The sequence below is a fragment of the Pan troglodytes genome, chromosome 2 (genome assembly GCF_028858775.2).
Source record: "Pan troglodytes isolate AG18354 chromosome 2, NHGRI_mPanTro3-v2.0_pri, whole genome shotgun sequence".
Lineage (NCBI taxonomy): Eukaryota > Metazoa > Chordata > Mammalia > Primates > Hominidae > Pan > Pan troglodytes.
In genome coordinates this window covers 11688743-11713620 of record NC_086015.1, presented here as the reverse complement: position 1 = coordinate 11713620, position 24878 = coordinate 11688743, and the positions used below count along the sequence as shown (strand labels likewise).

At 38.5% G+C, this 24878-nt stretch overlaps 1 protein-coding gene across 5 annotated transcripts in view; it reads right to left on the bottom strand.

The window, feature by feature from the left end:
- Window positions 1-24878, bottom strand: part of GRM7 (glutamate metabotropic receptor 7) — an 882926-nt gene that overhangs the window by 62164 nt on the left and 795884 nt on the right. The gene's annotated exons all lie outside the window — the stretch shown is intronic.

The following is a 24878-nucleotide window of genomic DNA, read 5'->3' as shown; positions in this document are numbered from 1 at the left end:
CCTTGGTCTACAATACCCGCCACCATGATCCAGACCCCCCCACCCCGCCCCCAATGTGTTCAGTCATATTTGTGTTTTGCATGACTTTTAAAGTCTATTTAAATGGAACAACCAGCAACCATTGCCTTTTCTGTCCATGGAAAGCCTAGTTCCTGGACAATGTATTCGACTATGGTATTCCACAACTATGCCTTCTCACTGATCTGATGATAAAGCCCCCATTCTTAAGGGAGTTCACAAGGCCCCTCATGGTTTGTGCTTGCCTACTTTTTTAGACTAATTGTCCACTATTTCCCAACTCCCTGACCCGCCGATCCCCTGTCTTGCCTTCCCAGGGTTCCATCCATTTGGGCTGTCCTTTAGATCGTGAATGAACTGTACTCATTCAATCACAGAACTTTTCTCCATGCCCCTTTTCTTTATTTTTGTTTTCCTACGTATGGAACGTTCCTCCTTTTCTTCTTAGCACACCCATCCCAGGCTGCCCTCACTCACAGCCTCAAGTCTAGGCCAGCTTCTTTACTGATACACTCTCAAAGGACTTCTTTAGATCATTTGTCTCTGTTGTAATTATGCACTCAGTATCTTGATCATTTTTCTGCCCATTTTCCTGCTAGGTCTTAAGTTCCATGAAGGCAGGATCTGTCTTTCTGGGACATTATTATGTCTGCAAAGAAGGCACTTGATAAACATACAATGGATAGGCTCATGTGTTTGTCTAATGGACACCTCTTTCCTACCTATAACTCACTAGTTAAACAGCCTATCGCTGTACAAAAATTTCCATCAGACATATTGGCTGCCTGGACATTTCTGATCTTAATCCTTCAAACGGAGGCCCTAGTGAAATCAAAGACAACTTTGCCATCTTGTCTGGAAAGAATACAGTTTTCTAGCCAACATTAATTTGAATATGTATGTCTCCAAACGGTTAAAAGGAGCTACCAGCTGCTGACTATAATACATAATGAATGTAACATAGAAAGACAAAACAATGTTGAATTAATGACTCTTTAAAGTGTGAATTAGTTCATATTTTTAAAGTTCATATTTCCCTACTAGCATACCTTTAGACTTTTAATGTCATTCCACCCTGCCAGGCTACACTGTTCAAGAAAGGCTTTACATGGTCACAGGGCTTTATAGACATAGACAATTTTTGTCACCACTGTCACCGTACTTATGAGAGATTTGCAAACCATGGCTTAGTTCAAAAAGGAAAAGGATGTCAACAAACCTATGGGATCTTAGGTTTTGTTTCTGTTTCTCTGCTCATGAGTGAATTTTGCAGTTGATGAAATTATTCAGACTTCTTGTTTTATTATTTATAATTATAAATTATACATGCATATATGCTTATGTATATTTGTATGTGTGTATACATATGTTTTCTTTTTTCAACTTTTAGATTCAGGGGTACATGTGCAGGTTTATTACATGGGTATATTGCATGATGCTGAGGTTTGGGGTATGAATAATTCCACACCCAGGTGCTGAAGATAGTACCTAATATGTAGTTTTTCAACCCTTGCCCACTCTTCTATTAGCCCCCAGTGTCTAGTGTCATCTTTATCTCCATGACTACCCAATGTTGAGCTGCACCTTATAAGTAAGAACATGAGGTATTTGATTTTCTGTTTCTGTGTTAATTCACCTAGAAAAATGGCCTACAGTTCAACATGGTTTGTTCTTTTTTATGGATGCATAATATTTCATGGTATATATGTACCACATTTTCTTTATCCAGCCCACTGTCGATGCACCTAGGTTGATTCCATGTCTTTGCTATTGTGAAAAGTGCTGTGAGTACATGCGTCTTTTGGTGGAACAATTTGTTGTCTTTTGACTATGTACCCAGTAACATACATACTTTTTCTTAACAAAGACTACTTAGCAATTTAGGACTCTACAACTATCATGTTTATTTTATGAAGTGTTTAGTTTCATCATTTTTAAACTAGAGACCATCAAGACTTTGATTTTCATTTAAAAAATCTTGCAGTCTCCGGTGACACTTCAAAACTATGTGAAAACTGAAATAAACTTCACTAATCATATTTTTTCTACAGCCCCTCCATCCCTGAATCCTCTTTACGTAGCATAGTGGATAAGAATGCAGATTCTAGAGCTAGTCTATCTGAGTTCAATTCCCATTTACTAGTTTTGTGACCTTGGACAAGTTACTTCTCCTCAGCTTCTGCATCTGCAAAATGGGCATAAAAATAGTACCTACCTCATAATGTTGTCTTGCTTGATGATTAAATAAGTATTTATAAAGTGTTTAGTGTAGGGCCTAGCACATACTATTAATAAGTAATATGTAAGTTTTTTTTGTTTGTTTTTTTTTAAGACAGAGTCTCCCTCTATTGCCCAGGTTGGAGAGCAGCGGTGCGATCTCAGCTCACTGCAACCTCTGCCTCACGGGTTCAAGCGAGTCTCCTGCCTCAGTCTCCTGAGTAGCTGGGACTACAGGCACGTGCCACTGCGCCCGGCTAATTTTTTTGTATTTTTAGTAGAGACGGGGTTTCACCGTGTTAGCCAGGATGGTCTTGATCTCCTGACCTCGTGATCCTCCTGCCTCGGCCTCCCAAAGTGCTGGGATTACAGGCGTGAGCCACCATGCCCAGCCTTATTTTTTAATAAGTACAGTCATGCATCACTTAATGACAGAAATGTGTTCTCAGAAATGCATTATTAGGTAATTTGTTACTGTGCAACCATCATAGTGTACTGACACAAATCTTGGTGGCATAGTCTACTAAAGTCCTAGACTAAACGGTTTAACCTATTGCTCCTAGGCTACAAACCTTTACAGCATGTTACAATACTGAATACTGTGGGCAATTGTAACACAGTGGTATTTATGTATCTAAATATAGTTAAACATAGGCTAGGTGCAGTGGCTCACACCTGTAATCCTAGCACTTTGGGAGGCCGAGGCGGGCAGATCACCTGAGGTCAGGCATTCAAGACCAGCCTGGCCAACATGGCAAAACCCCACCAGGTGTGGTGGCGGGTGCCTGTAATCCCAGTACTCAGGAGGCTGAGCCAAGAGAATCACTTGAATCTGGGAGGCACAGGTTGCAGAGAGCGGAGATCACATCACTGCACTCCCAGCCTGGGAGACAGAGTGAGACTCCATCTCAAAAATCATTAATTAATCAATTAATTAAAACAAAGAAGCATGATAAAAATAGAATCTGTTTATCAAAATGTCATTATGTGGCACATGACTACATGTAGGTATGAAGGCTAAGAAGGCTTCAGTCCACAGAGATCTCAGAGGTATTGGTCCCCAGGGACCTGCTCCCACTAAGCCTAGCAGGGAAGCTAGGCTACTGACTCTTTGGCTTTTGGTGAGGTAGGAGGCTCACACTGAAGTTCTGAGTTTTCACCCACCATCTTCTTTAGTACATTCTTTAGTAAATTATAGCATATCTATATTTAGTCCCATGGTTATTATTTTACCTGATGCTTATTGTATAATGCACTGCCCTGTTTAAGGTTAGGTATTTCACATCACTTTCCTTTATTTGTAACCCAGGAGGCGGAGTTAGCAGTGAGCCAAGATCACGCCACTGCACTCCAGCCTGGGCGACAAAAAAAAAGTCCGATGTGCAGAACCCATAGCTATAACTATTCTTTCTGTCTTTCAGTTTTCTGAACTGTAACATGAAAATCATAATAGTTTGTACCTCATATGGTCATTACGAAGAAGTAACCAGTTAATATATAAAAATGGTTTAGCAGAGTGCCTGGAAAATAAGTACCCAGGAAATGTTATCTGTTAATATTTATTTTCTGCCAGGTTAGGTTTCTGGGGTTTAGATCTAAGGATACGGCTTTCACTGTAACCACTTTATATATTTTAAACTTTTTATGTATAGGTTGTTGATTAAGTAATAGTGTTTATAAAGCCCACTCCTATTCATGTCTAGTCAGATAGAAATGTACCAGCAAATATTCTATTAAAGTGCATAAATATGTGGTGAATTCAATGCCAGGCAAAGCTCAGTTGAACATGCTCCATGCCATTTTCTCATCTTGGCCTAAATAGTTCATTGTTGGATAAAATATGAATGCATATCACAAGATGCCTTTATTGCCTTATAAGATCATATAACATTTAGTGCTAACTGAGTTCCGTGTCTAATTTTCAATTGCTAGGATGTTAAGAAATTTGAAAACTTGTTACATAGTGCTCACAACCAACTCTGGAATTTGCCAACTCTCCTGTGTAGGTTTCAAAATCAGTTTAATTGAAGAATATTCTGATAGATTTCAAGGAAAGCTGTTAATAGTTGTAATAATGATGGGTCTTCAACTTTGAAAACCAGAGTATTCTCAGTACTGTTCAAAAACACAAAAGGAAGTCAAGAAAAATAATTCACAGGGCACAGAGATAGATATAAGACTAGAACTATCAGGAAAAACCCAATTTCACATTTTTGAGAAATCATCTTATTACTATTGATGTCTTTAATAATTCCATAAAAATGATGTCACAATATATGAATACTAATGAATCACCACTTTTATCTATATAAAAATTTAATTTACTCAGAAAAGTGTTATGCGGCTATTTCGTGGTGTCAAACCATTGGTTTAGGGGATGTTAATGCTTGACCACGTTTGGTAAATCACTGTTAGCTGTAGTTTTCAGATAGGCTGTATATGAAAAACCTTACTCTTCCACTACTTGTACAGTCATCCATTTATGGGTTTACCTATTTTTTAGTTTTGGTACTTTTATCTTTTTAAATCTGATCAAACTTAAAGCACACTAAGTTCGCCATTTTTATTGAGATACAAGTGCCTGGACTGACGTATGTGCTGTGCACACAAGGGTGACACGTCAGGCATGCTTCCCGCCATCAGAAAGCTCCATTCTAGTTGCAGGAGGAAGGCAAGAAAGACATCTATTGCACAACATGGTGACTATAATTAATAACAATGCATTCTGTATTTGCAAATTGCTAAGAGAGCCATTTTTAAGTTTCCTTACCACACACACAAAAATATGTGAGATAAATGAGTACGTTAATTAGCTTGATTTAGCCATCCCATAATGTATACGTATTATACAATTTGTATTTGTCAATTAAAAAATAAATATTCCTCCGGGCACTGTAGCTCACTCCTGTAATCCCAGCACTTTGGAAGGCCGAGGCAGGCAGATCACCTGAGGTCAGGAGTTCAAGACCAGCCTGGCCAATGTGGCAAAACCCTATCTCTATTAAAAATACAAAAGTTAGCTAGGCGGGGTGGTGGGTGCCTGTAATCCCAGCACTCGGGAGGCTGAGGCAGGAGAATTGCTTGAATCCGGAAGGCAGAGGTTGCAGCAAGCCAAGATCGTGCCACTGTATTCCAGCCTGGGTGACAAGAGTGAAACCCCATCTCAAAAAAAAAAAAAAGAAAAAAATTCAACTACTAAAGAATTCATGATGCATTATTTGCCCACAAAATCATTTCTTCATAGTGTATATTGTCTCTTGCTTTTCCTTCCTCTGCTCACTGCTCTGCCCCTGATACTATTGTTATATTTGATGCTCAATCCACAGGCATCCTCTGCATAAACCATTCCCCATCTCCCCAGTCAGGATAATTCCTTCATTTGCCCCTTTCTGAAGTTATGGCTCATATAGTACTTAACCTGGTCTGCTTAGGAGAGGTCAGTGTGTGCTGTGAAGTTGCTTTGAAACTGCAAATTCATCCTGAAGAAATTGATCTATTAGGAAGCAATTTGAGTATACCACAAAGTTCATGTTTGTAAACATGTGATTTCTTCTGCAAGAAACACTAGGTGAACACGGTAAGCTGCTGCTTGCAGAAGTCAGCTATGTGGGAATACACAAAATGCACACTCACACCCATGATTCCAGCATCTGCCTGTAAGCCTGCCCCTTCCACAGTTTTACAATCAACCTCCTGCAGCAATCCTGCTGGCATCCACTTCCATGAAAAAATTTCAGGTCACTTTTTATCAGGTGAAGTGATACATTTATTGTAGTATTCATGGGTTTCTTAGCTATTAAACATATGTAAAATCATGCCACTTTTTATTAGGTTCTGGTCTTTTTTTTTTTTTTTTTTAACTGTCACTGATGATGTTTCTTAGTGTTTCGTCTCTAACCCGGTTTCCTGTAAGTCCTGTGTTTTTTCATGGGAAACTTTTGAATGGCAAGGTGATCTTTTAAGAACCTACGTCATGTTACAGAAGAAATGACTGGAAAATAAACACGATGTCTGCTGCAGAGTATGCACTTATGAAATTCTGGTGAATCAGAAAGTTCGACACTTGAAGCAAGTATTAGGTATGATCAATATTCTTGGCATTTAGCACTGTTTCAAGAAAAGCTATTATTTGTAGTCTGTTAGTAGCGTTTTTTCTATTTGTGTGCTTCTGTTTCCTCATTACTGGAGTGAGGATGACAGTAATACCTATCTCATAACGTTGTAGGGATCAAATAACGGTCTCTGTAAATACACAGAACAGTTACTAGCATGTAACAACCACTCATCAAGGATGTTAGAGTTATTGATTTATTTATTGGCTATAACATGAAATAATTTATTTTCTACACTGTTATTTTTCATTCAATCTTAACACATTTTAAAATGATTTTCTTCTTATGAAATCCACTGAAAAACAACAGCCTGTTTTAGGGGGAAAATCTCGTTTAGTTTGCTTCCATTTTGTTTGAAAGTATATTCAAGGCCGGGCGCGGTGGCTCACACCTGTAATCCCAGCACTTTGGGAGGCCGAGGCAGGCGGATCATGAGGTCAGGAGATCGAGACCACGGTGAAACCCCATCTCTACTAAAAAATACAAAAAAAAAATTAGCCGGGCGCCATAGCGGGCGCCTGTAGTCTCAGCTACTTGGGAGGCTGAGGCAGGAGAATGGCATGAACCCAGGAGGCAGAGCTTGCAGTGAGCTGAGATTGCACCACTGCACTCCAGCCTGGGTGACAGAGCGAGACTCCGTCTCAAAAAAAAAAAAAAAAAAAAGTATATTCAAACTCCTATTTCATCTGTCATTGACTATTTTATGAGAAATAAACCAGTTTTGTATGTTCCCAGGTGACAGTTGAGAATTAGGACAAAAAGGCTTTAATGGAGTCTATGGATGGGATCAGAGAAGTTTCACAATTCTTATGAAATCCCAGTGACTATGTAATAAAAATGAAAATGTAGCCAATGTTGTCACAGTAAAGAGGAAGGGTACATTATTATCTGACAGATGTTTGAAACATTCACATTATTACATTGCAATGAAAGTTCCTGGCAGTTAAGACCAGTGTTTTCTGTCTTCACTACCTGTAACCATTGCTTCCTAATTGGAGTGCTCACATATTTGTGAAGTAAATGTCACATAGCTGAGAATGAGACAGAATGTTTGCAATTGGGATTCTTTCAGCCATCCTGAAGGTCAGTACTCTGAGGGTTTTTGCTAAAGTATGAAATAATACATGATGATGGAAGAACCCAGTATATAATGGAAAAAAAAAATACTGTTTCCCCCGCCACCCCTGGGGCAGGGGCGGGAGTTTGCATCCTTTAGAAAGAGGATTCAAGGGAGGAAAAATATTTTTGTTGTTAAAACTGATTTCAGACTTTGGCCTTGGATTATTAGTGGGTGACTTTGGGCAAGTTACTTTACCTCAGGCAAATGATAAAATCAAGATTCAATGCCAAGAAGTTTGTTACTAGAATGTCTGATATAAACTCCTACCTCATTTACCATTACCACAAAGACTTCCTCACAGTTCTGAATATGAAAAGAAATCATGTGTAAAGAGTAGGTAACACAGTCCCTGTCACATACTGGTGCCAGAAATTGCAAGTGTCATTATTAGATGGCCTCATACTCTGCAGATAATTTTTATGCTATTCTACTTAGATCTCTTAACTTTGAATAGATGCCAGATAGACAGATAGAGATACACTCACACACCAAATAGCGTGGGACAGGCATCTGGTCATAGAATTATAAATAATGGAGGCAACTAGATGAGTATTGGACAAGACCTAGTTTCACTGTGTTTTGTTTTTCTCATTTAACATCTCCAGGCAGACATGATATTAAGGCTACACCCAACTGCATTCTTTATTTGGATAGACGTTAAGGCGAGCGCTCCAGGTGAATGCAAATCAGTTTCCGGAGCATGAGATAAGTGATTATGTTCATGCTTGGAATCACCTGCATCTCAGTGCTGTGCTCTCCTGACTGGAAGCCTGATGCAGTGTCTATTACCAAATAGTGTAATCAGAGAAATGCTGTTATTCCAATTGACCACATCCTTGGAAAAGTTTAGAGTTCATCCCCAACCCATGCCATCCTAATAAGCTGCATACCATCTTGGTGGCCAAGTCTTCCAGGAAAGTCACTACTGATTTTGCTGGGCATGTGCAAGCACAGCCCACACATTCAGTGGTACACAGAATTTCTCTTCCCTAGCAGCTCTCTGACTCCTCAATTTTGATTTCAAGATGTTTTCCCTCTCCAATTGCAAGGTAGGAATTTTACTCTCTTATGTAGCCAATACCGGGTACTATTTGCCCTGTTGTGTTATCTAAAAGGTTATTGACCATTCCTGCTGGTTTGAGAGCACTAAAAATGTTAGATCTCTGCCTTGCAGTGATTTAATGTACAAAGGCACAGCATTTTCCCTATAGTTATCCTGGAGAGACGACTCCTGCCAGAATCCATGGGCTCCCTTTAATCCTCTGCCATATTCATCAAAACGGAACCTACCAGCCTTTTTGTAGGAAGCTATGTCAGATTCTGTCTTATAATGTGAAAATGCTGTCTTGTACCTCACTGGGGAATATATTGGGTAATACACTGTGAAGTTCTGTATTACTTTACAAGTCAACCAGTAAGTTTAAAAGAAATTAAATCTGAGCTTAATCAGTTTTTAAAGATGTGAAATATTCCATTTGTATTAGTACAATGCTGTCAAATCTTGCCAAATTTTAAAGTAATCTCCATAGTTCTAATGAACATAAAAAGAGAAGAATCAAGTGGAAAACACTGATGTCAAATAAATAGTTAAAAGGCAAATGTCCTAAGCATTTCTTGGGCCTATTCAACTTGTAAAGGGTTCATTAAAACTAGATCCAACAGTGTCATCGACAAGAAGACAATGTCAGATTCTCACGGAAACAAAGTATGTTCTTATCTCAGTTTTCAAAGCCATCGACAATGGCTTTCTGATGAACTTTGACAGGTTTTGATGATCGGATTCATCCCAGCCTTCTCTTTCCTCTTGTTAATACTGGCTCTTATGTTTGCTGATCTTCCTCTGTTGCTGTTGGACTGCATCTTTCCTGTCCTGCCACCAAGCTATGATAGCTCCCTTCCTGCCCTTCAGCTTCCTCTTTTCACCTTGCACTAGTCCACACTTTTCTCTGTATATGTCTTTGTTTTCCTGCCTTTCCATGATCACCATTGTGGCAACATGGTTGTGGGTAGAGGCAGGCGCCCCCATTCTCCACCCTGAGCGCCTGGCACACTGAAGCACATCTAGGTAATGTGCCTTGTGGTGTCTCTGGATGATGGGCAAATCACTTCAACAGCTGGAACCTAGGCTAGTTGAATTGCCCATTGGGGTGACTGTGCACTCGAAACCCCTCATTACGCCCCTCTGCTATTTAATGGTTTAAGCCCAAGAAGAGCAAATAATTGAAATGACACTGTTGCACTGTTGACAAAAGTGTAAACAAGTAGTCATTCAATCCATGCCTCTAAATGGAACAGTGAGAGCTTTGAGATTGGGCAGGAAAATGATGCCCATCCTGCCAAGGCAGATGCAGTGAGAGTAAGCCTGGCCAGGCGTAGGAGCTGAGCAGTTTATGACTTTGATCTTGCCTTCCCAAGACCCATTTCCCTTTCCTCTTGTTACCAAGGTGTTGGATGAGGGATCTAAAAAGTCCTATTTCCTGACCACTCACTCTTTAGGGCCTGTCGTCAGGCTTCTATCCCCTGACCTCCTCTGAATTTGTCTTCCACATGTTCTTTGACTCCTTGCCAGACCCTGAGAGGCAGGATTCTTCTAGGTCTCATTCTTTTCTTCTTTAAAACTCTGTCCTGCTGCATTAGCTCAAATTTCTACCACACTTTGGATGAAGATAAAATTCCTTCACATGGCCCAAAGAACTCTGTGGGGTCCTCCTTCTGACTTCCCTTACCTTCTCTAAATCTCTAAAATGAGCCATGCTCCATCCATCCTGAAGCCCTTTGCACATGTTGTTCCTTCTGCCTTAGATGCTATTCCCACCCATCTTTACCTAGCTACCTCCTACTTGTCTTTCAGGACTCTGCCTTACTTCCTTGGGGAAGCCTTTTCTGGCCTTCAAGTCTAAATTATGCCCATCTTGTTTTACTCACTTATAGGATGTATTATTTTCCTTTGTTTCACTAATCACAATTTGTGATTATTCGCTGCATATTTCTTTCATACGTGTCCCCTTGCTAGACTTAACATTCCATATGTTCTATATATTGTACAGCAAAAGATATGACAAGTGCAATAGAATTGGCGTCAAGCATGCTGGATTTGGATGCGGGCTTATGCCACTTGCTAACTGTGTCATCTCCAACATTTTATTTAATCCTGTAAGTCTGAGTTTGAATACAAAATGAAAAGTAGTAACATAATAGGTAGAGAACCAGAATACATTGTGGGAATCAGGGATTGAGGGAGCATCTAGAAGTGATGAAATCAAAGGCATGGGCTATATTTAAATTATCTTGCATCTTAGTACCTGGAGCAAGAAACAAGTTCAATGTATGTTTGATGAATGAAGTGGTCCTCACTCATTTGAGAAATCCATGCAAAATTCGAAGTCACTCAACTTCTATCTCTCAGTTCATGATGGTCCCCACAGCCCCTCTGTCTTCTTTCATATTCCTAAATATGCTATATTTCCTTCTGTCACAAGGCCTTTGCCTGTAGTTTCTTCTTCCCCTAGTATGTTCTTCTACCCCACCCACTTTGTTATCTTCTATTCATCCTTCAGAGAGTCACTTAAGCTTCACTTCCTCAGCAAAGACTTTTCTAACCAAGACTAGGGAATACTGTTCTGTTAGGCAAGTTCTCAAAGCAACTTTTGCCTCCATATTTAAATGTGCACATGTGGGTAAAAGAGAGAGAGAGAGAGAGGGAGGAGGAGCAGAGAGAGTAGTGTATCTCCTCCACCAGGAAGCATAGCTGGTTAGCTCACCATTGTATCTCCAGTGTCTGCCACTGTGGGTGGCAAATAGAGGGGACTTAATTGGTGATGTTAAATAAGGAAGTCTTGGACACACAAAGATAGAGATTCCATTTCCAATCTTTGGCTCCATGCCTGGCATAATCACAGAAAACAGAAAGGCAAAAGGTACTCGGTGGGAAGGGGAAAGAGCTTGAGGCTCCCAGGGCACACACTTTCCCTGCAGTAAGTATTTCCTAAACTGGCTCAAGAGAGGAGGAGTGGACTCTGCTGTCCTGAGGGTGGCCACCTACATTTTCTCTAACCCATCTTTGATATATTCACTAAACCATAAAGCATAATTATCAATAATAACTCCTATAGAGCCTGTGGCAACAATGAAAATCCAACAACTCCGCCTCTTATGTAAAGATGGGAGCTTATCTTTCAAACAGCTTGTGCTAACACCCGGGTTAGCACCTAATTGTCTCCTCACAATAGAAAAATGAAATGGTTGCCATGACAACTCAGTGATGAGTTCAGGCATTGAAGTTTTTTTTTTTTTTTTTGACATAAATCTGCTGACTTTGACTTAACTGAGACCCTATATGTGTTTTGTTTTTGTAATGCTAATTTCTCCTAGAGTTTTAAAGAAATTATCAATAAATATTTTTAAAACCTACCTTCTTTAGATAGTATAAAAGTGATCTACAAAATAATTAATAAGAATGTGAATAAATTGCTGTCTTTCCACAACTCAGATCTCTCCATAATATCTAGGCCCATGTTTATAATTCAGGAAAAAAAAAATTCTTAGAAAAAGTTCTATTGCTTCATCTGACTTCTGAAATGAAACTATATGAATTGTTTCATATAGTTTCAACTATAATATCATATAATATCATATTATCAACTATAATAATTGATATAATTACTAAAAAATTGATGGATGAATTTTTTAAAATAAGTAATTTTAATAGCAATTTCTCTATTCAAGTTTAGCTTATGGGATCACCATACTTTTTGTGTGTTGGTGGTTGGAGAGGAAGAGAAATAAAATACCGAAGTCTCCTACATAGTGTACTCAGAAATGTCTGTAGGGATGTCAGGCCCGCCCATCCGAGTGCCTGCAGAAGTGCCTGAAAATGTTATTCTCATTTCCATGCAACTAGATGCTTATCTTTTCTCTTTCTCTCTCTCTCTCTTTTTTTTTTTTTTTTAAACAGACAGGGTCTCACTCTGTCACCCAGGCTGGAGTGCAGTGGTAGGATCATAGATCACTGCAGTCTTGAACTTTTGGGCTCAAGTAGTCCTCTTGTCTCAGCCTCCCAAGTGGTGCAACTACAGGCATGTGCCACCACCTCTGGCTATTTTTTTTTTTTTTGCAGAGACAGAGTCTTGCTGTGTTGCCCAGATGACTTCAAACTCTGATGTTTATCATCTCTAGTGTAGGGGTGATCATCTCCAACCTCATAGGTCTGCTGAGACAATCAAACAGGCATCTCAATGTCAAAAATAGGGCATTCACTGTGCAACATGCCTCTCCACAAATTTTCCTTTTCTTGGGAACTGTTTATCTACCTGGTTGCACAAATTGGAACCTTAAGTGTTGTTCTTTAATACTTGTATTTCCCTCACTTTTTATACTTCGTATCAGGTTTGTTTTCTGGTTGGCTAATCTTACCCGTAATATAAGTAATGCAATACATAATATATGTAATAACAATAAAATTAATAATACCGGTAATATTTCTGTAATTTGTTCCCTTCTCATCCCAATGCCCTCACCTGTCTCAAATATGTTTAACCAGTTAATAACACCTAAAGCACAGAGACCAGTGGCTACCATTTTTAAGTTCTAAAGTTTTGGCTGTTATCATTGTTATTATTGTTCTAATGGACTTGCATCGTGCAGAGGATGCCATGGTAGCATCTCAACTGGTTTCGCCACATCCATTTTTTGCCTCCCTCCAAATAATTCTGCACAGAGCAACCAGAACAATCTTTGTAGAAGCTGCAAAGCAGATTATGTGGTCTGATGTAAGACATCCTTCAAAGACTTCCCATGGCCCTATAGTATCTGGCCTGGCTATGTTTTGAATTTTTTAGCTAGTCTCTCTTGAATATGACTTATCTATCCTGGCATTCTTGGGGGATCCAAACTTAATTCCAGCGAAAGGACTTAGTGTGTATATTATTCTCTCTGCCCAGAATATTTTCTGTTTGTTTGTTTTGCTTCAGTTCTCCTAACTCATTCTTCAGGTTCAACCTTCTTGCATTTTCTCTGATGAAGAAATGTAACTCGAATGACGACACACCACCCCACCAATTTGAATTTTCTCCTTCCATGATGCTCCCTAAGAGCAGCCTGCTCTTTTCATTCACAGTATATATAATCATCAGTAATTATCATTGCAGTCATAGATTCAGTTATCTCAAGTCCTACTCTCCCACTAGAATTTAAGCTCTGTGATGGCCAGGGGGTACACCTATCAAAAACGAAGCCTTCAAAAAATAATTTTTGAATGAATAAAGAGTATAATAATTCCAAAGTATGGTGCACATACAGAAGTCCTAATGAGTAAAACGGACCCTCTTTTTGAGGTGTAAATATATAATGGGTGGATTTAGAGTCTTAAATACACATAGAGAATATACATTAAAAATCCTAAGTTTGCAGAAAGGTTACATGACTTGGGAAGAGACAGAGTAATCAGGAGCAAAGCTAAGAAGAAAGTTGAGGTCTTTGGGACTCTAAAGCTCACTCTACTACACAGATATTCACTTTCAATTAAAAAGCTTATTTAATGAAAGAGTAGATTGTAAAGCTGTTTAATTTTTCATTCCCCACAGTTTTAATTGCCAGTACTTGGAAAAACAAACAGCTCTAAGTATTTCTAAAGGGAACTGACAAGAAAATTCTGATTCTTTACCATGGAGTGCATATTTGTCTATGTGTTTTATATTTAAATTCATATTTCCTATTAAGAATCATGGGCAAACATTCTCCATATGCAATTGGAACTGTGTCCAATTCCCTTACCAAATACAACCTATTGTCAAGAGAATGTGTCATTGCTATCTTTTCCACCAATAGTGCAAACACACCCAGGCAGATGTCCCAAATGAGAAAAGGCGTGCTTGAGCAGGCAGAAAGAAAAAAGAATGAAAAATAAATAATATACAAATTAAATATAAATATTGTCTGAAACATGAACAGGTTGCAATGTCTGATGATTCTGCTGATGTGTGGTTATAATATGAAATTCACTAATTTGAGAAGATCAAGAGTAGACTAAGAAAACCAGCCATAGAGCAGGAGGGAGGAGCTTAAGCCACATAAGGAAAATGAATTGGAATTCTCTGAGTTTCAAGTAAGCATTGAGTGCCCCAGTATCTTTATAATTTTCTTTCTATGGTAGAGCAGAGACTACCTGTCTTTATTCATTTTCTAGCTGTTTAGCTCACATATAAGATGGAATAAAAATAGAAGGCATGGGGGTTGGGGAGGGATAGCATTAGGAGAAATACCTAATGTAGATGATGGGTTGATGGGTGCAGTAAACCACCATGGCACGTGTATACCTATGTAACACACCTGCACGTTCTGCACATGTACCTTAGAACTTAAAGCATAATAAAAATGTAGAAGACATTTGGCAATTCCAAAGCACAGACTTTGCCCATAGTAACACATGAGATACTCGGAAAGGTACCCCAGATCTCCAGTGAGAAAAGACTGACCCCTTTACAGACATACAGAATTGATCTGAATCATGAAATACCCATATCAGAATGAGGACAAGGAGTGGAATCCTGGGAAGTGCAGTCAAGGGGATTATGGAGAGGACAAAAGAGAATTTATTCCACGATTACAACAAAAGTGGAAGCCTGAGGGGTGGCCTCAAATGAAAAGACCCAGGCCTGTCCAGCAATTGAGGGAATGAGTTGATCTTGGGGGAGGAACACTGAACTCCATAGGAAAGAGGACTCTCATCTTGGGTTGAGAATTGTGGCTGTAACCTTAAAGAAATGACCATTTTACACACCCTTGTAGATTCTGGAAAGTTTTGCAGGGTAATTATAGCGTGTCTAATAATAAACTATCCATTCTGTTTCTTCCACTGTAACCCTGTAGCACAGGCTTTGCACCCATTAGAGATGTTTGAGACAAGCTTTTCTTGTCCTGTGGTCATAAAAGTGAGTCCAAAGTTTGCATTAAGGCGTAGTGTTAACAGACGTGTCCCTGGTGTAGGGATGAAACCACTGGACTCAGGTGTCAGAAATTCTAAATTCTAGTTTCCTCTTTCACTTAATATTTGTGGGAATTTGTATAAAGGCTGTTTATAAATCCTTATGTGCCAATGTATTATCTTCACCTTGCCTTTGAGTCTCAGAAGCATATGTCTTCTTTCTCAAGTTAACTTATTTCTTTTTGATAAAATCCATGGTCTCCATAACATGCCATGAATTGAAGAAGTTAAGACACATGCTGAAGAAAATTAGAATTCTGAAATAATATGTTAACAATGTATAACATTTATAAATGATTATATGTCAATCATTATAGGCAATTATTTATGCATGCCTTGTATAAAAAGCATGAACAATATATGAAGGAAACACAGAAGCAGTGTGTTATGAATGTTATGCTGCACCCTCCAGAGGCATTCCACCTTGAGGACCGAGGGATCTATTGGTGCAGATGCTGGAAAGTTCACCAGCTGACAGCTCTCTTTGGGAATTGCCTTGACTAAAGAGATTTAGCTTGCTTACGTTTATGCCCCCTTCCCCTGGGCATCCTGCAAATAATGACTAGGATATACTGGTAGATAAAGGCCCAGTTCCTTGTGCCAAGTGGGACAGCTCCGTAAGGCAGCTTCTGAGCTCCCTGAGCGATGCCAGTTGAGACCTGTTGAGTCTGAATCCCAGCCCAACTTCTCCATCGGCCCAATCCTGATTCTCTCCCTTCTGCCCACTGGTGCTGATACTAAGGGCATTTCCAAATACACCTCCTGCACTTGTGTTCCCTGGGAGTTCAGCCATAATCAGAGTATCACTTAGAACCCTCATGGGCATCTCAGTTCCAATTAAAATCAAGACTATTCTAAATGTAATTTATTCTATAACTCCTCTTCCAAGCACTTACCTCAATGATCACCTAAGCACCCTACAACATTTATAGCAAGTACTAAGTCACATCAGCATCTCTCAGAAAAGACACATCCTCTCCCCAGAACTTGTTTCTCCATTCCTATGACTATGAATTGAAACATCCCCATCTTACTTTTTGTGCCTAGATACATGTAAGCATATACAATACATACATTTTCCCCAAATTTTTATTTTGAATACTTAAAAATTTTTCAGAAAATTTGACATAGGACAAAGAACATCTGTACACTCTGCATGCAGATTCACCATCTGTTCATTTCGTGTTTATTGTTTTCTCTTTACTCTTTTTGCTAAACTATTTAAAAGTCGTGTACATGATAATACTTCGCACTTTATTTCTGTAAGCGTCACCTAAGAAATAGACACTTGTGCATAACCACAGTATCATTGTCACACCTCAGAAATTTAACAGTAATTTCTATCATCTAACATATGATACAAAGTCAGATTTCTCCGTTTGTCCCAAAAATGTCTCATATGATTTTTCCTCAATCCAAAATACAATCAAGGTTCATACATTGCATTCGGTTATGTCTTATCAGACTTATAATTTAGAACACTCTCCCTGCCTTTGGTTTTTAAACAGATTTGTTGAAGCATGCTCAATAAACTGTGCGTATTTAAATACTAGAATCTGATACATTTTGACAGATGTACACCTGAGAAATCACTACAGTCAAGATAGTTATCAGCATCACCTCCAAAAGTTCCTCATTCCTCTTTGTAATTCTCCCTCACTCCTTTCAACCTCCCCCATAATTTGCTTTTGCTCACTGCAAATTCTTTTCTGTTCTCTAGAGTTTTATATAAATAAAATTCTATGATAACTACTATTTTTTGTCTGGCATCTTTCATTCAGCATAATTATTCTGACATTCAACCATATTATTGCATGTATCAATATTTCATTAATTTTTATTGCTGGGTAGTTTTCCATTGCAAGGATATACTATGATTTGTTTTTCCTTTCATCTATTACAGACATTTGGGCTGCTTCCAGTTTTGGCAACTACTGTCACTAATATTCATGTGTAGGACTATATACATATTTTTCATTGGAGGGGATAAATACTTTGGAGAGGAATGGCTGGATCATGTGGTAGGTATATGCTGAACTTGTTAAAAAATTGCTAAAAAATTGCCAAAGTATTTTCCAAACTGATAGTAGCATTATACTTTTTTTTTTTTTTTTTTTTTTTTTTTTTTTTTTTTTGAGACGGAGACCTCGCTCTGTGGCCCAGGCTGGAGTGCAGTGGCACGATCTCGGCTCACTGCCAGCTCCGCCTCCCGGGTTCACCCCATTCTTCTGCCTCAGCCTCCGGAGTAGCTGGGACTACAGGCGCCCGCCACGACGCCCGGCTAATTTTTTGTATTTTTAGTAGAGACGGGGTTTCACCGTGTAAGCCAGGATGGTCTGGATCTCCTGACCTCGTGATCTGCCTGCCATGGCGTCCCAAAGTTCTGGGATTACAGGCGTGAGCCACCGCACCCGGCCAGCGTTTTATATTCTTATCAGCAGTGTATGAGAGTTTCAGTTCCTCCAAATCCCTTCTAACATTTGATATGGTCAATCTTTTTTAACTTCAGCCTTTCTAATAGGTGTGCAGGAAAATTCAATTGTGGTTTTAATTTTTGTTTTTCTAACGACTGGTGATGTTGAGAAAATTCCCTGTTGCTATTTGTGGTATCTTCTTTGGTGACATATCTGTTCAAATATTTTTGCCCAGTTGTTTTTTATTGCGTTGTTGGCCTCTTGCTAAAATTTGAGGGTTTTTTGATTCAAATATAGGCCCTTTATCAGACACATGCTTCGCAAAAAATTTTCTCCTAGTCTGTATCTTGTCTTTTCATTCACTTAACACTATCTTTTGAAAAACAGAAGTTTCTAATTTCGATGAAGTCCAGTTAATCTGTTCACGTACAAATTGTGTGTTCGGCATGATACCTAAGAAATATTTGCCTAACCCAGTGTCACAAAGATTTTCTTCTATTCTGGAAGTTTTATAGTTTAGGTTTTATGTTTAAATCTATAATCTATGTTGATTTTTATATATGGCACTAGGCATGGGTCTGTGCATGTTTGTTTATTTTGGATATTACTATTACTCTAGAATCATTTGTTGAAAAAGCTATTCTTACTCCATTGTATTGCCCTTCCGCCTTTGCCAAGACCAGTTGTTCACACATTTGTGGGTTTACTTCTGGAGTCTACTCAGTTCTAATGATCTGTTTTTCTTATACTCTGTTGTTCCGATTTCTAGAGCCTTATAATAATTCTTGAAATCAGATTATATTAGCCTTCCATTTTCTTCAGAGTTGTTTTAGCTAGGTTTTCTGTATTTTTGTATAAATTTTAGAAAAAGTGTGTCAGTTTCTATAAGAAGCCTGTTGGGATTTTGATTGGTATTGATTTGAATTTATATTATAATTTGGAGAATTGATATCTTAACAATATTGAATCTTCCAAACCATCAACAAAGCATATTTCTCTATTTATTTAAGTCTACTTTAATTTATTTCACAAATATTTTATAATTTTTCATACGTATACATCTATAATATTTTGTTGTTTCTCAAGACATTTGACTTTTTGGAAGATCCCAGGCCCATGCAATGTCTTATAAAATGTCCTGCCTTCTGCATCCCTTTGTTCTTTCCTAATTAAATTCAAGTCAAATGTTTTTGCCAAGAAAGCTTCATGGGTGGTACTATAGGCATGTGAATGCATCTCCTGTCAAGAGGCACCAATTGTTAGGCTGCCCTGCTACTGGTGATGCTAAATTTGATCATGTGGTTAAAGCAGTGACTGCCAGATGTCACCATTAAAAAAATTACAGTTTACCTTTGCAACTGGGAAATAATCTAGGGCTGATACATTCAGACAAAATATATTTTGAAAAGTTAAACCATAAGGTTTTATTTAATACTTTGTTTTTTAGCTTACATTCTATATTTTATCTACCTATTTGGTTGTCATCTATTCTGTCTTGGTAAACAGAACTTCAGTTTTCTCTGTAGATTAGAAAGCAGATGCTACTACTTCCCTAACCCTCACTCCCATGAAATAATGCACCACTAGAAATAATATGCCACTAGGAAATGTTTGCCTAGCCCTAGTACCAAACGCCCAGTGATTATACTATTAATGGTGGGGTTAGTCTGAAGGAAATGTGGGATGAGCTCCCAAGAGACTAGAATAGGAAAACAAAATCCTCACCCTTTTTAAAACATCTTACCGTGTTGAAAATACACATTCTCTTCCTATCTCAGTGAGACCTTGTTGCTGTGGAGCCAGCCAGAGTTTGATCAGTTTTATAGATTTATAAGCTATGAACCAACCTGTTTATAGGCCTTCAATCAACATTAAACAAAACCAGATGTCTCACTTACATAATGGTGTGTGCTACCTGTGAACAGATGGGGCTTCCAATGGGTGATTACTTTTTCTTTTCACACAGGATGTATTTTATAACCTATGAGGAGAATTCATATCTATTGAGATTCTACTATGTGTCAGGCTTGGTGCTGTTGGATTTACATATGTGATTGCTTTAAAATAGTCTGACCATTACCGAAGATAAAAGAGATGCCTTTAAATGATCACTGGGCCCCTACTAGATTAATCCAATGGAAGCCTCTTTCTCTTTCCCAGTAGCTTATCTCTCATAGCTATAGACCATATTTCTGTACAATAACATTCCCTCCAACTCACAGGCTATCTCCTGTACTGCATGATGCATTGTGTCCCCATCCCTCAGTGTCCTTGAAAACAGGAGTAAACCGGTATTCTGCAAATTGTATGGAAGCAGTAATATTCATTTCTGCTTCCATACATTTTCAAGATTCAGTAAGTTACAGCTAATGTTCATTTCATTTGGCTTAAATCAGAGCAGGTCTTGAAGGGAGACAGCTCAACAGAAATATGAGCAATTCAGACAAAGGAATATTCAGTTACTGAGTTGATAAATAGGAATTGCTTCCACTATTTTAAAAGTTTGGTTTGCAGAAATCTTAAAATCTTTGTGAAAAATGCAAAGAAATCTTTGGTATATAAATTCTCAATATTGTATTTATGTAAAATGATAGTATTCACCTTTCAAAAACGTTCATGTTTTGTTATCTTTTTATAAATTAGAATTGCAAATGTAAAAAAAGCTGAAAAGCATATAAACAAGAAATGGGTGGAAAATTGTTGGAAGAGTTCAAAGATTCAAATTCAATATAGATCATGCATTTATAGTCACTATCTGATGATTTCATTTTATTTGGTGTTTGACATTCTGTGGACTATTCTACAAACAATGGTATGGATTTTCCTAAGATATGTTATTCCTACTTACAGAATCTTTATTCCCCCCAAATAATCCCTTTAAATTGCCTAAACAGCATTTTTCACAGAGGGCACCGTTAACTTGCTTTATATCAGCTATCTCTCTAAAAATTGACTATGAGTCAGTTTCACTGGATTTTGTACATGCTTGCTCCTGGGAATTCTTGCTGCAGCTAGCTTTCATTAAATGTCAGAGATTGCATGAGTGGGAAAGATAAGATGAGGCAAACTAAAATTATTGCCAACTTTTATCGAGGCGAAGGGCTACCAAAAAATGGCAATGGAACCAATTTTCATTTTCCCAAAACTAAATGGTTCAAGTTTCATGCAATCATCTATTTTCCCTCTCTGACTTTTTAGAACATTCTGTACTCAAAAGCTATATAGTGAGCATTTATTTGGAGATTTAATACTGTATGCTCTAAATTTGTTAGCAGTGTATTGAATTTGTCTTATAAAATTAACCATGATATCCATCAAGACTTGATGCTTCAAAGATTCATTTAGACTTTAGAGTGTTTACATGGATGTATACACACATCCCCATTCTTCCTCCATGCAGCCATAAGGAATACCTTTTGATGCACCTAAACTTGGGAATTAAAGAGGGAATAATTCACAATAGTGTTGTTCATTCTTATCAATTCTGGTTTAGAAATTAATCTATGGTTATGGTCTTTAGTGATTCAGTAAGAGTGGAGACTCATACCCAGGAGCAGAATGCTCTCTCTAAGCCTCACTTAATTGCTTAGAGAGATTCCTGGAGAAGTGAGTGTTTCCTTTAGCTGCCAGCCTGGTCCGTATATTGAGACCAGTGCTCCAGCTCTCATTGGCCAGGACTGAAACTTAAAAGCCAGCTAAAGGTCACATTTTCTTGACTTTCCCAGGAAGAGTAAGGTTTTCCCTCTATTATCATTTCCAGAATTCATAATTGATGTATCTGTTTCTGCTCCCCTCCCAGCCACCACTACACTTAACTATGAGGCTCTCCAAAAACGTGTGATTCGTTCTGAGAGCTCAACCCTTCCACATGCATGACTAGCAAAGTGATGGGGACTAAATGTTTATTTTTAAAAAATGGAAATAAATTCCTACTGGAAAAAAAAAGACGAGAATTCTTGTTCTCTTTGCTATATTTCATAACTCTTTTCTTCTTCAGTGGTAACTAAGATTAAATGAAACTGTTTCTCCTCTTCCAATAACATGTTGTAGCTGCTTCAATACATTTTTTGGGGTTGAATTAATTGGATTGGGTAAATAGTAACACATGCACATCACACATGAACCCTGTCCAGATGTTCATATCAGGGTTTGTATCTGATAATACAATTTCCTTTGGTTTCTAACCAGCGTGTTATGGCATGACAGGCATGACTCAAATAATTACCATTTATCTTTTTATTTTTCCCCAATTTAGACTGTTTCTACTTAACATTTTTTTTTCTCACTTGGGGAATGACAATGATATTAGAAGGCAGGAACTCTAGAATAACACCACCACTACAACAAGGGTATTTTGGGTTCTGCAACAATACTCAGGTCATCATTTCTGCTGAAGAACATCGGGATTGTGGAAAATTGGCTTTTCTTTCCTAGGCACAAACTTGCCATTCTCTTGGCACTCATTTTCTAGTTATTAGTCATATGAGTGTGTAGAAAAACACTGTAGATTTTCCTCTGTTGATTTAAAAATATGTTTGTACTTCACTCAAAGTAAATACTATGTTTTCAGTAGCATAAGTGTTCAAGTGGCAATCGTCAATGTGAATTCACTTACCTCCCCCATTGCTAAGGAATTGTGACCATTTTAGGATCTCATACTTCCGTTGATAAAAATATCCTGATATTTAAAGGCACAGTGTGAAAACTCCAATTATTTTATTTGTTTTTCTAGAACCTCTCTTTGATCATATTTTAAAAAGTGCTTCACTTTTCAAATGACATTCCTGAGGTAGGTGGTAATTGACACTTTCAAGTGGGGCCATCGAGTATCTTGACTCAGGTATAAATGAATGCTGATGTTCCCAGAGAGACTTGAACCTCCCTGCCCCTGGGGACATAAAACACGACCTGCTTTTCCTCTGTCTGCCACAGCACACTGTGTGTGTGTGTGTGTGTGTGCGCGCGCACGTATGTGTGTGTGTATATATATATATATATATTTTATTTGTTTGTTTCTTTGTTTGTTTTTTGAGACAGAGTCTTGCTCTGTTGCCCAGACTGGAGTACAGTGGCATGATCTCAGCTCACTGCAATCTCCACCTCCTGGGTTCAAGTGATTCTTCTGCCTCAGCCTCCCAAGTAGCTGGGACTACAGGTGCACGCCACCATGCCCGGCTAATATTTAATAGCTATATTTTTGGTAGAGACAGGGTTTTGCCATATTGGCCAGGCTGGTCTTGAACTTTTGACCTCGGGTGATCCACCTGCCTTGGCCTCCCAAATGCTGGGCTTACAGGAGTGAGCCATCGCGCCCAGCCAGGAAACGCACATTTAACCACACACACTCACCCACAGGTTTTGATTTATGGACAGGATAGAAAGAACATCTGAAGTAAAGATACGTACCCATGCACTAGACAGAACCCCCAAAAGATCTCTCTTCAAGTTGCTATTATATGCCAAGCACAGTGCCAGATTCATTTACATTTATTATTACTCTTAATCTCCTGAAATAATGTCATTATTCTCATTCTATGGGTTGGGATGCTGAGGTTCTTTGTATTATGTGAATATGATCACATAGCATGTAAGTGGTAGGACCTAGATCTTTCTTACACATGGTTCCTTCATAAAGAAATTATGAAAATGGATGCATTTATTTTGGGTTTTTCCACACGTCCAAAATTCCTGAAAAGTGCATGGGTAAACAGATTTCTATTCAGGGTGAGAAGTTTTTTCTCCAGTTAGAAGCCAAATGGTGCTCTGGGGAAGCAGAAGATCATAGGGGGTTTCTTTCCTGTTATGAAACCCTCAGCGTCTAGGAGCCATGACATTTGACAAACCTATGTGAAGGTGGTAGTAAGGGAGATAGATGCCTCACCCTCAGATCCCTCTCTATGGGCAATGCACTTTTGCAAAGATACCTCCAAGGCATATAAGTGCATTCTCAAACCAAGAAGTCATTTGGAGGCTGGCCAGTATAGTGGATTAAATAGTGACCCTCAACTTCAATCCTGAATCTTTGAAAGTGACCTTATTGGAAAAAGGGGCTTTGCAGATATGATTTGGATTCATGGTTTTAATTTGCATTTCTGGGATGGGTTTTATAACTCTAATCCTCCATAGCCATCCTAAAGGATAGAGCCGCATGCTTCATCTTGTTATTGGGTGAAGAGTTGATAACTTTGAACCTTGGGTTGTTAGACATGGCTATCTTGATGGCCAATACAAAGTTGCTCTTTCTAGCTTTGAAGATTTTGCAAGAAATTATTTTCTCTTCTGCCACAAATTCAACTATACATCTCATTTAGGCCTTTGACAACAAGGTAAAGCAAATTCCATTTCCTGGTGGAATTTTGGCATCAATTTACCTGTTTTTCTACTTTTCTTTGAAATAACCCACCACAGATGTCCCTGTGGTTGGCAGGTCACAACCAGGCCTGAGCTGGGCTTGTACTTAGCTGACTTCTCTTGTTAAAATGGGTCTGTTCACAGAACTAGAACCACGGACAATTGAGGACACCGTTAAGAGAGTCCTCATGTAAGTGCATTGACTTCCCAGTGTAAGAGGGAAAGGGAAGAGAGGAACGTAAGAAGAGAGGGTAAATTTCCAGTCTTCTTAGGTAGTAGAGCTGATCAGAAGTAAAATATATGTGTGGGCCACCCCGAGCAATTATTTCCTAATACAGAATTGGGAGTTAAGTTATGGATAGTATTTCATAAGAACAAAAATTTGTGGCTACTATGCTTAACATTTACTATGTATGAAACACTGTGCATTGTATAATGTACTTTATAGAGTAGCTAATTTCAGTGCTGTGATATCAACCTCAGGTGATTCTCATTTTTCCAGATAGACCCATAGATTTAGAAGTTCACAGAGCTGATTAGTGGAGAAGCTGGGCTTCAAACCCAGAGCTTCCTAGTTCCGAAGCCTATGTCTTAAGCTCTTCACTGGACTGGAAACAGTCAAAGTAATAAAATAGAAGTGTTCTTTATGAAACAGTGCAGCAGTA